Raw genomic sequence first — 12732 nt, forward strand, 5'->3', positions numbered from 1 at the left:
CATAGGAACATGAACAGACTTGGAGCTGCTGATTGGAAGTACATATCACCTGAAGGAGACATTGGTTCCAGAGCCATTAGTTCCTAACCTCCTACCATACTCTCTGCATGGTGGAAGATGCCAGAACATTCTCAGAGCTTGGAAAAAAAGAGGAATTGAGGGAAGGGATGGGGGTCGAGAGAGAGAAGGGGAGGAGGAATGTGAGAGAAGGGAGGGACGGAGGAGAGGTGAGGAAGAATAACTCAGAAGCTCAGGTCTAACTTCACCCCACTCCCCTTAGGACCCCCCCCACTCTAACTGTTGTTTCTGAGAGTTTCTGGGGGCCACCCATAAACAATGAGGTTAAATGTAAATGGAAGGGCAGGACTCTGTTGAAGTCTGCAGAAGGTACCCTTTTGGCTGCATAGTCACCAGCTCTCATGACCCAAAGAGGAGAGTGAGCAGGTGACTGGATCATCAGTGAGGGTAAATCTGGAAGACAGAATTGGGGCCAGGTGCAGTGGCTCACAACTGTAGCCCCAGCACCTTTGGAGGCCAAGGTAGAAGAAGCACTTGAGCCTCAGGAGTTTGAGACCAGCCTGGGCAACATAGCCAGACCCTGTCTCTACAAATAATTTTTAAAAATTAATTGAAGGATTTCTAAAGACTGCTTGAGTGGTTTATGTCTCCTGGAGTCAGAACCCAGGGAGGGTTTTTGCTGAAATACCAAAGCCACAGGAAGCATGAATAGAGATGTTCAGACAGAAATTAAGTTTGAAGAAATAGATTTTGGCAGAGAGGCATGTGGCCACAGACAAGAACTCATCATGCATTCATTCTTTCATTCACTCAACAAACATTAAATGGACTCCCTCTAACTGCATTTCCCTCTCTTGACAAGAGGGATACATCAGAGAGAGACAGGCTGAAGGAAAGTAGAGTTGATATTGGACCTGGGAGCTTTCCAAAGGCACTGTGCTCTCCTGTGCCCTTCTGCACATCCCAGTCTCTACGATGTTGACGGTGTTCGTGGGTATCACATCGCTATTGAGATACCAGAAGGAATATGCATGAACCACAGTGACAAATGTCATTCATAATCCTTTTCAGCACAGAATAACCTACAGAAATGTTTTCTGTGTACCTTCCCCTGGAATAGTTTGTGATTCTGATGCAACCGGAGACAAAACATCTCTTATCCATGGCCTCTCTTGAATCAATTTTATCTCCAATCTGCCTTTTCATGGGCACTCTAACAAGAAAGCAAACAAGGAAAGTTCAGCTGGTCTAGCAGTTTGGAGACAGCAAATTATCTTACTGTTGATGTGGACAAAGAGCCTCTTGCAGAAAGACTATACTTAACTCTGAGAATCTGGGTCCCAGCTTTTTTTTTTTTTTTACCCAGAGAGGTGTAAATCTGAAAGAATCCGGGTCCCAGCCGAGCTGAGAGAGGGGTAAAATCACAGAGGCATGCCTCCACTCAGAATACATCATTATCGTGCTTTTATATGGAAGGCACAGCCATTCACTCATTGTCTGATAGACATTTCCATTGAACGTTGGATCTCTTCAGACCAAGTGTCTGCAAACATGATGGGTTTTGCACTGATGCTGAGGATGAATCCAACAGGAAAGATACAGAGAAACGTCACATTGCACCCCAGAGACATATGCAATTATTGTTTATTGATTAAAAATATAATGAAAATTAGGAGGCCAAGGCAGGCGGATCATGAGGTCAGGAGTTCGAGGCCAGCCTGGCAAATATGGTGAAACCCCGTCTCTACTAAAAATGCAAAAATTAGCCGAGCGTGGTGGCACACATCTGTAGTCCCAGCTACTCGGGAGGCTGAGGCAGGAGAATCGCTTGAACCCGGGAGGTGGAGGTTGCAGTGGGCCGAGATGGCGCCACCGCACTCCAGCCTGGGTGACAGAGCAAGACTCCGTCTCAATAATAATAATAATAGTAATAATAATGAAAAATAAAAGAGGAACAAGGGAAACCAAAAATAAGCATATAGAAGAGCAGTTTAACATGCAATTTCATTTTAATTATTTCTGCTTTAAGTTTGTTATTTAAATGGTATCGCAAACGAACAAGGCTGGCCCTCGTTCCCTCTTCTGTTACCCTATCGTTGGAGGTTTTGTTCTTTGCCTTGGTATGTTGAGAGAACCCAGAAGTCTGTGAGTAAAATTCCAGGGCTCTGTCAACTCAGATGGGACAAAGTCTACATCTCTGGGTTCACTCACTTGTAACTGAAATTCAGCATTGCCTGTGGACATAGGCAACATCCCACAACAGTATTAGTCTTGCCTGTAGATTTCTCAGCAGCCATTATCACAGATACTTTCCTATCACTGTACAGGAGTTGCAGATGAAATATTCTTTATACTCATGACCACTTCAGCGTTACTGTGCTCCTTGGACCTACCTCCAAATATTTTAATCTTATGAGTATCTAATGCATTACTGTGTTTCCATTACACGAAATAAAACAGTGACTTAGCAGTTGCCCGGGTGAAGGGCACCACTTCCAACAGGGGGAACTAATCGTTCAGGGTTTTCAAAAGTTCTCTGTGTAGTTGGATTTTAAGCTCCAGAGTTAATCTGATAGAACTTGCTCATCTGGTTTTAAGAAGTGTGGTTAATGGGGATCTCTTGACTGTAGAATCAGTTTTAAAACACCACATTTACTTCTGACAGTAGGTAAATTTTACCTTGGGCAGAATTGTATGGCCTTGGTGGTAGTTAGTATAAATTAGTATGAATTAACTTGGGCATATGTGAAAATTAGTATAGCATAAATTAATGAAGGCCTATGTGAAGTTTTGCAATTATTTTCTATATTCACCTAAAATGGAATTGCACTGGAAATATAGTATGCTTCTTTTGTGATTTCTACATATCTCTGTTTTTTTCTCATATCAGATTCTACTTTACCCCTCAGTGGCAGTCATTTTACACTCCTCTCTGTCTCAATGTCTGAGGCACCCTGGGACCATCCTGGCTGGAAAGCATAGTGACATTGCTAGCCTGAGCTGAAGTGCTGATTAAAATAAATTGAAAGCTGAATTACCTTATGAAGAGCTGCTTTACCCAGGAACAAATATGGAGAGGAACTCCTCGAAACTGTGTTCTCAAGTAGACCACTTTTGAGAAATTATACATTTATCATAACATCTCAAGTCCTGCTCTGCATAGAATGACCATTATTATCAAGAAAAGTTCTTCATTCTCTGTAATTCATAAGGAAATGCAGGCCTAACCAGAAAACAGGAACTGTGACAACCTTGCGTCAGACACATTCAATCTCTCTATTCACAGTTGCATTCTCTCTCTTTCTCTCTTTTTTTTTTTTTTTTTTGTTTACAAAGCCAATCACCAATAACTTGGAAAAAAAAACAAAAACAAAAAAACATGAACACATTGTTGAGCTCGCTTCTGAGAAAGATTCTGCATTGTGAATGTCAGGATTCCACATTTCTGAAGCACCTTTGCTCCTCCAGAAAGCATATCTCTAGTTTCGTGGTGATACGAGAGAGAAGTGACAATTGTCTATATTATCAGGATGGCCCATTGTTGTCTGTGGATCTCAATCAATGTGGACACCAGCCATGATCAAACTCTTTCTTTTTTATCTCTCTCCTCCCTTCCTTCCTCCTTCCCCTTCCCCTCCCCTCCCCTCTTTCCCTTTCCTTTATCTTGTTTCTTGCTTAGTTTTCTTTCTCCCTTCCCTTCCCTCCTCTCCTCTCCTCCCTTTCTCCCCTCCCCTTCCCCCTCCCCTTCCCTCCCATTCCTCCTCCCTTCCCCTCCCCTATCCCCTCCCCTTCCCTCCGCTTTCCCCTCCACTCCCTTCCTCTCCCGTCCCCCTTCCCTTATCTTTTCTTTTCCTTTCTTTTCTTTTCTTGAGACAGGATCTCGCTCTGTTGCTCAGACTGGAGTACAGTGAAGTTATCATGGCTCACTGCAGCTTCGACCTCCTGGGCTCAAGCCACGCTCTCTCCTTAGCCTCCTGAGTAGCTGGGACTACACACACACACCACCATGCCTGCCTAATTTTTAAAATTTTTATATTTTTTTGAGACAGGGTTTCATGCAGGTTTTCATGCCCAAGCTGGAGTGCAGTGGTACAGTCTCTTGGCTCACTGCAGCCTCTGCCTCCTGGGCTAAAGCGATATTCCTACCTTGGCGTCCCAAGTAGCTGCGACCACAGGCACTAGCCACCACATTTGGCTATTTTTTTCTTTTTTCTTTTTTAAAGACACAGGGTTTCACCATGTTGTCCAGGTTGGTCTCGAACTCCTGAGCTCAAGCGATACACCCACCTTAGCCTCCCAAAGTGCTGAGATCACAGGCATGAACCACCATGCCCAGCCTGGTTAATGTTTAAATGTTTCCTGGAGATGGGGCTTCACTATGTAGCGCAGGCTGGTCTTGAACTCCTGGGCTCAAGTGATCCTCCCACCTCAGCCTCCTAAAATGCTAGGATGACAGACATGCGTGCCCATACTCAGAGGCGTTCTTTTCTTTCTTTTTTTTTTTTTTAATTGTTTTTATTTTTTTGAGAGGGGTCTTGCTCTTGTCCCCCAGGCTTGAGTGCAATGGCTCCATCTCAGCTCACTGCAACCTCCACCACCCGGGATCAAACAATTCTCCTGCCTCTGCCTCCCAAGTAGCTGGGATTACAGGTGGCTGCCACCACACCCGGCTAATTTTTGTATTTTTTAGTAGAGACAGGGTTTCATTATGTTACCCAGGCTGGTCTCGAACTCCTGACCTCAGGTGATCTGCCCACCTCGGCCTCCCAAAGTGCTGGGATGACAGGCGTGAGCCACCACACCTGGCCGACCATGCTTTTACACAAACATCCCAGACCCTGGGGACGACAGCTGACCAGAGAGTGATTGAACTATGCAGAGTCCCAGCCTCATCTCCCAAATCCCTTCTCTCTCGTTTGCCCACCTATTACCCCTACCTTAAAAAAACACCCTGTAGAAATACCCACTAGGGCCAGACGCATTATGTGAGGCTCTTCATTTTTTATTCTTTTTTTTTTTTTTTTTTTTTTTTGAGATGGAGTCTCACTCTGTTGCCCAGGCTGGAGTGCAGTGGCATGATCTTGGCTCACTGCAACCTCTGTCCCCCCAGATTCAAGCAATTCTCCTGCCTCAGTCTCCTGAGTAGCTGGTATTACAGGTGTGCACCACCACGCCTAGCTAATTTTTGTATTTCTAGTAGAGACGGGGTTTCGCCATATTGGCCAGGCTGGTCTCAAACTCCTGACCTCAGGTGATCCACCTGCCTCGTCCTCCCAAGGTGCTGGGATTAACAGGCATGAGCCACCACGCCTGGCCAACCATGTTTTTATACAAGCGTCCCAGACCCTGGAGATGACAGCAGACCAGAGAGTGATTGAACTATGCAGAGTCCCAGCCCCACCTCCTAAATCCCTTCTCCTCTCTCCTTTGCCCACCTACTACCCCCACCTTAAAAGAACACCCTATATCAATACCCACTAGGGCCAGACGCATTATTTGAGGCTCTTCATTATTTTCTGAGACATCAATAGACCATATGTGTTGGCAGAATAATTGACTTTGCAATTTACATTGGTGATATAGGAGGGACAGATCCTGCTTCTCGGAAACCTCCATGATTTGCACATATGTCTGCGTCCTCCTTTGCAGGCGTGGTGTTTGGGAAGGAGCAGTGAGCCACGGGGGATGGGAGCCCAAGGTGTGGCCCTGCAGGGAGGGTCCAATGGCCCATGAGTGTGGGTGATTCAAGAATGTCAGAGCGGCTGGGCACGGTGGCCCACTCCTGTAATCTCAGCACTTTGGGAGGCCAAGGCGGGCAGATTACCTGAGGTCGGGAGTTGGAGACCAGCCTGGCCAAGATGGTGAAACCCCGTCTCGACTAAAAATACAAAAATTAGCTAAGTGTGGTGGCAGGTGCCTGTAATCCTAGCTACTTGGGAGGCTGAGGCAGGGAAGTGCTTGAACCTGGGAGGCAGAGGTTGCAGTGAGCCAAGATCATGCTACTGCACTCCAGCCTGGGCAACAGGGTGAGACTCCGTCTCAAAAAACAAAAGAAAAGAACATCTGTCATTTGCAACAACACGGGTGAATGTGAAGGATATTGTGTTCAGTGAAATAAGCCAGGCACGGAAAGACAGGTACCACATGATCTCATTCCTATGTAAAAGTCTAGAAACCTTGATCTCACAGAAGCAGAGAACATAGTGGTGGTTACCGGGGGATAGGTATGGGAAGATGTTGGTCAGACTATTACAGGCCACTAGACAGGCATGGGCGGGCAGGAGAGGGCTCTTCCCCCACCCACCAGCAATGCCAGGTGATGGTTCAGCGATGATCGCATTGCCTCTCTGAAAAATGATAAATTGGCGGCTGGGCACGGTGGCCCACGCCTGTAATCCCAGCACTTTGGAAGGCTGAGGCAGGTGGATCACGAGGTCAGGAGTTCAAGACCAGCCTGGCCAAGATGGTGAAACCCCATCTTTACTAAAAATACGAAATTAGCCAGGCACGATGGTGCATGCCTGTAATCCCAGCTACTCGGGCAGCTGAGGCGGGAGAATTGCTTGAAACCGGGAGGCGGAGGTTGTTGCAGTGAGCTGAGATCGTGCCACTGCACTCCAGCCTGGGCGACAGAGTGAGACTCAGTGTCAAAAAAAAAAAAAAAAAAAAAATTGGCAGCCTGTGGCAGGGAGAGACCATTTCCTGATGTTCCACACCTGTCACACTCAATTGTTCATTGAGTGCAAGTGCCGTGGAGACACAACTTCCTACACATGCACATTAGGAGAAAACATGGCGGAATATGACCTTCTGAGGTCACTCCACTGGAAACAGGAAGGAAGTCTCAGATATGGGCATGCTACAACTTCTTAAACCTCATGCTCACCTCCCAAGCATAAGGAGGGCACTCTGCATGCGGGCAGCTCACTGTAGGGGAAGAATCATGGGAAAGGGATACAAGATGCTAGAAGTGGACCAGCCTATAAGGTCCTATAAAGTTAAACACCACACTTGTTCTTCAGGGTGCCTGCTTGGGTCTCTTTCAAGTGTACTTCCATTCTTTTCTGTTCTAAAGCTTTTAAAATAAACTTCCACTCGGCTGGGCACAGTGGCTCATGCCTGTAATCCCAGCACTTTGGGAGGCTGAGGTGGGTGGATCAGAAGGTCAGAAGTTCGAGACCAGCCTAGCCAATACGGTGAAACTCCCTCTCTACTAAAAATACAAAAATTAGCCATGCATGGTGGCACACACCTGTAATCCCAGCTACTCGGGAGATTGAGGCAGGAGAATTGCTTGAACCTGGGAGGTGGAGGTTGCAATGAGCCGAGATTGCACTGCTGCACTCCAGCCTGGGCGGCAAGAGCGAGACTCTGTCTCAAAACAAAAACAAAAACAAAAACCTTCCACTCCTGCTCTGAAACTTGCCTGGGTCTCTCTCTCTCTGCCTTATGGCCCTCAGTCAAATTCTTTCTTCTGAGGAGGCAAGAATTCCAGTGGCTGCAGGCCTGTATGGATTCACCACTGGTAACTCAGATACCTTCCACTGCATTATAATAAAAGGACAGAACATTTCAGTTAGACCTAAGGAATAAGTTCAAGAGATATATTGCACAATGTGGTGATTGTAGTTAATATCAATGTACTGCATACTTGAAAACCACTAAGACAGTAGATTTTAACTGTTTTCACCACATTAAAAAAATAAGTATGGGCTGGGAATAGTGGCTCACGCCTGTAATCCCAGCACTTTGGGAGGGTGAGGGGGGTGGATCACGAGGACAGGAGATTGAGACCATCCTGGCTAACACAGTGAAACCCCATCTCTACTAAAAATACAAAAATTTAGCCAGGCGTGGTGGTGGGCACCTATAGTCCCAGCTACTTGGGAGGCTAAGCCGGAGAATTGCTTGAACCCAGGAAGCAGAGGTTGTAGTCAGCCAAGATTGCACCACTGCACTCCAGCTTGGGTGACAGAGCCAGACACCGTCTAAAAAAAAAAAAGTATGTGTGGTAATATGTTAATTAGTTTTAGTTACCCATCTCATAATGGATACATATTTCAGTATATGAATGGATCATGTGTATCAGAAGCATATCTAATTTTTATTTGTCAATGACAAAAAGAAAATAGTCCTTATCATTGTGACTGGCTCAGGCTAAACACACATACACTATTTTTATTTCTGCAGTTACTCTTCTATTTCTGTGCTATGTCTTAAAATTATCCATTGCAAATGGCATGTAGCTTTGAAAATATAAACTTGCCACCTGACTAAAACTTTTCAGTTCTGTCATAGTTTTTTTGTTTTTTCGTTTTTTTGTTTTTTTTTTTTTTGAGATGGAGTCTCCTTCTGTTGCCCAGGCTGGAGTGGAGTGGCATGATCTCGGCTCACTGCAACCTCCACCTCCTGGGTTCAAGCGATTCTCCTGCCTCAGCCTCCCGAGTAGTTGGGATTACAGGCGCACGCTGCCACGCCCGGCTAATTTTTTGTATTTTAGTAGAGACAGGGTTTCACCGTTGTTGCCCAGGCTGGTCTCGAACTCCTGAGCTCAGGCAATCCGCCCGCCTCAGCCTCCCAAAGTGCTAGGATTACAGGCGTGAGCCACCGCGCCCAGCCTCTGTCATGGTTTCTAAAACACCGACACCACAACAGTAATCCTTACTCAACTTCAGCTCCTCCTCCTTTGTCTAAGCCAAGTTTAGCCGAAGAAAACATCTGCCGAGAAAGTAAAAACAAAACCATCTGCCAAAGGCAAGAACCCGGTGGGAAGCCCCCTGAGCCCAGTGGCCTGCAGAGTCTGTTCTAGTGACAAAGCAGGCAGCTGGAAGAGAGCAGGGCTGTGAGACAGCGTGGGTGGGTTTTATCTGCTGCTTTTGTAAATTCATTGCATGATGCGTCTGTTTTTCAGAGGTCCCAAAGCAAAGAAACAAAGCCCCACAGAGTTCACCCAGAGGGAAAGCCTTCATTGGATCAGGCTATAAGAGAAGGACTCTCCCCTGAGAAAGATAAATACTTATTTCGGGGCCTTGTTTAGAGAAAAAGGAAGAATGATGGCTTTCCTGTAGAAATGTTTACTTATTTTGTGATTTGAAAATGGACTTTTGTGTTTTAGGAATTATGTGGACGGGATGTTTTCTTGGGTGATAGGATTTGAAATTGCAGAGGGGAGCAGGTGCCATGTGCTGGCAATGGCCGCCTGCCTGCCTGCCTGCCTTCTTTCCTTCCTTCCTTCCTCCCTCCCTCCCTCCCTCCCTCCATTCCTCCTTCCCGCCCCGTTTCTTCCTTCTTTCTGTGTTTCTTCTTTCTCTTTCTTTCTCTTTCTTTCTTTCTCTCTCTCTCTCTCTCTCTTTCTCTCTCTCTCTTTCATTTTGTTTGTTTTAATGAGTGAGAGTAGAGAGAAAGAAAAGAACTGTTTCTATTTTTTGTCTACCTTTATTTTAAGGAGAGAGTGAGGATACCATGCCACACATGCAGGGTTCTGAGCAGAGGGCTGCACCCTGCTTAATTCTAAAGACACCTAGACTTTATCCTGAAAGCCGCTGAGAGGCCCACATTTTGAAACACTCAGACTCTCAGAAGAGGATAGAATGGGTTGCCAGTGTAACAGGGAGAGAAATCGAACATAGCTGACTCCATCTTGCTTCTGACTCCTCAAGCTAACTGCTTTTAGGTACTTCTGCACACGGGCCAAGTTAATCATGGAAAGAACTTTGATTACAGTTTAACTGGAAAGCAAGGATGATAAGAGTTCCTTTCCAAAACTAACCTCTGAGGAGATAAGAAGGGCATGCACACAAGTAACAATGTTATGTTGAAGATTTGTAGGAGCACTGTGACCTGAGCAAGGACAAAGAAGTTTTGCAATCTCCTTGGGCCCCTGCTGATACCCAAGTGTCTGTGGTCACCAGCCACCCCCCTCACCTCAGTCTCCTCCTTGTTCCCCTTCTCAATGTACAAAGAAGCTTGAGATTCATGCCTTTAAAGATGGTTCGTTAGGACATGGGTCCGGTATCTTCCTGACTTGCTGGCTCTCTAAATAAAGATGCTTTTCTTGCTCTTTTTGTCTCTTGAATGATTGGCTGTTGTGCAGTGAGTCTCAGGAACTTTGGACTCCACAGCACCAGGACAACTCTCAGGACTCCCAGTCTCTATGGGGTGCAGGAATCACTGGGGAGTCTGGCTGAAATGCAGACTCTGATTGAGGAGGCCTGGGACATGAGGCCTGAGATTCTGCATCTCCAGTAAGCACCAAGGGAATGTTGATGCTGCTGATCCAGTGACCACACCTTGGAGAGCAATGCTGAGAAGCTGGTGGAAGAGCCCAGGCTGATGAGGATCTGAACATGGTCCATAGCAGGGAGGTTGGGGAAATGAGATAAAAATGTTAAAAATGGCAGTTACCTTCCTGGAGAAGAAATGGCTTTTCCATTCCTTATTAGGCTCATGTCTTTGGAAATAGCCCCCAGTGGTCTCCTTCCTGTTATATACCTGCAGTTACGATGTTCTTGTTAAGGAAGAATTGCAAATGCAAAAAAAAAAAAAAAAAAAAAGAGGAAGTTGATCATGTTTGGTTGCTTTTGGTCATGTTTAGTCATCACAATAAGTAAATAAAATCTGAAATTTCCCCCTGACTTTGCAAATGTTTTCTTCAAGGAGAGCAATAGACATGTGTCAGCCTTATTGGATTTCTTTGGTTCCCGAACAGCCTGCCATGAGGTATGAAGGACACGTGATCTTTTATGTAATTGGTGAGACCCAATGTCTTCCAGATGTTGGGTGTCTCATCCCACTGTGAGGATTTTTTTTTTAATTATTTTTTTGAGATGGAGTCTTGCTCTGTTGCCCTGGCTAGAGTGCAATGGTGCAATCTTGGCTCACTGCAACCTCCACCTGTCAGGTTCAAGTGATTTTCCTGTCTTAGCCTCCCGAGTAGCTGGGATTACAGGTTCGTGCCACCACACCCAGCTAATTTTTTGTATTTTAGTAGAGACGGGATTTCACCGTGTTGCCCAGGCTGGTCTTGAACTCCTGAGCTCAGGCAATCCACGCCCCTTGGCCTCCCAAAGTGCTGGGATTACAGGCATGAGCCACCGTGCCTGGCCGAGGGCGGATATGTTTTTAAAACTTAATTTCCCTTTAGAAAAGAGAATTAACCTACATGTTGGTTCTTAATTTATCTTGAGTAAAAGTTGTCTTTGCTAATATGAATTTTTAAAGTCATCAATTGGTTCAAACAGTTTTGTGTGATTCACCTCTAAATGTTTTCAGCAGACGGAGTAACAAGAAAGAAAAGGTTTTTTGTTTGTTTGTTTTTTGTTTTTTGAGATGGAGTCTCACTCTGTCGCCCAGGCTGGAGTGCAGTGGTGCAACCTCGTCTCACTGCAACCTCTGCCTCCCAAGTTCAGGCGATTCCCCTGCCTCAGCGTCTCGAGTAGCTGGGACTATAGGTGCCCGCCACCACACCCGGCTAATTTTTTGTATTTTTAGTAGAGATGGGGTTTCGCCATGTTAGCCAGGATGGTCTCAATCTCCTGACCTCGTGATCCGCCCGCCTTGGCCTCCCAAAGTGCTGGGATTACAGGCGTGAGCCACCATGCCCGGCCCAGAAAAGGTAATTTTAAAGGCAAAGAAGTGAGATGACTTGAGTAACAGTATTCCCCATGCATGGTTATTAACAAATGTTTCCTGAGTGCCTACCTGTCAAAAACATTGAACAGGTAGAATGTGTGGTCCCAGGAGGTGACAAACTTCCTATTTTAAATGAAATATTAAAAAACAGATTAGACGTCCAAGTCAAAGGAGTGACAAGGAATTTCATGGGAGTTCAATGATCTTGTAAAAAAAAAAAATAATGATGATTGTAAGCCTATTAGGAAGTAGCATATAAAGTTTGCTATGGTCTGAATGTTGATATCTCCCCAAAATTTCTATTTTGATATCCTCACCTCCAAGGTGATGTTCGGACATGGGGCCTTTGGGAGGTGATGAGGTCGTGAAGGTGGGGCCTCATGGATGGGATGAGTGCCCTTATAAAAGGGGCCCCAGAGAGCTCGCTCGCCCCTTCCACCATGTGAGGACACAGCCAGAAGGTGCCATCTAGGAACCAGGAAGTGGGTCCCCACCAGACAGTGAATCTGCCACGTCTTTGCCTTGGACCTCCAGCCTCCAGGACTGTGAGCAATAAATTCTCCAGCGTTGTTAGAGTGCTTGCTCCTTCATCACAATAAACTGCATGCTTGTTTTTCCCCTAAATTTCTGTGCCATAAAGTGATGGTGCTAGGAGGTGGGGTCTTTAGAAGGTGATGTATCATGAGGGTGGAGCCTCATGAAGGGGATCAGTGCTCTTATAAAAGAGACCCCAGGGGCTGGGCGTGGTGGCTCACACCTGTAATCCCCAGCACTTTGGGAGGCCCAGGCAGGTGGTCACCTGAGATCAGGAGTTGGAGACCAGCCTGACCAACATGGCAAAACCCAGTTCTACTAAAAATAGAAAAATTAGCCAGGCATGGTGGCAGGCACTTGTAATCCCAGCTACTCGGGAGGCTGAGGCAGGAGAATCGCTTGAACCCGGGAGGTGGAGGTTGCAGTGAGCTGAGATCGCACCATTGCACTCCAGCCTGGGCAACAAGAGCGAGACTCCGTCTCAAAAAAAATAAAAAAAATAAAAAAGAACATCGACTCAGACTTGCTTTGCTGGAAAGTATATTAGAA

General features: G+C 45.9%; 1 long non-coding RNA gene across 5 annotated transcripts in view; it reads left to right on the forward strand.

Annotated features, from left to right (window-relative positions):
* LOC129053353 (uncharacterized) overlaps window positions 1–10652 on the forward strand; it is a 55777-nt gene extending 45125 nt beyond the window's left edge. For 3 of the 5 annotated variants that reach the window (XR_010139074.1, XR_008518261.2, XR_008518262.2), the window contains one exon: window positions 6–10079. This is a non-coding gene — a long non-coding RNA (uncharacterized LOC129053353). Of the gene's footprint in view, window positions 1–5 lie in introns of all 5 variants that reach the window. The other 2 variants (XR_010139077.1, XR_010139078.1) reach the window with 2 other exon arrangements.
* The last annotated feature ends 2080 nt before the right edge of the window (window positions 10653–12732 follow it).

The sequence above is a fragment of the Pongo abelii genome, chromosome Y, assembly GCF_028885655.2.
Source record: "Pongo abelii isolate AG06213 chromosome Y, NHGRI_mPonAbe1-v2.0_pri, whole genome shotgun sequence".
In the NCBI taxonomy this organism is placed as follows: domain Eukaryota; kingdom Metazoa; phylum Chordata; class Mammalia; order Primates; family Hominidae; genus Pongo; species Pongo abelii.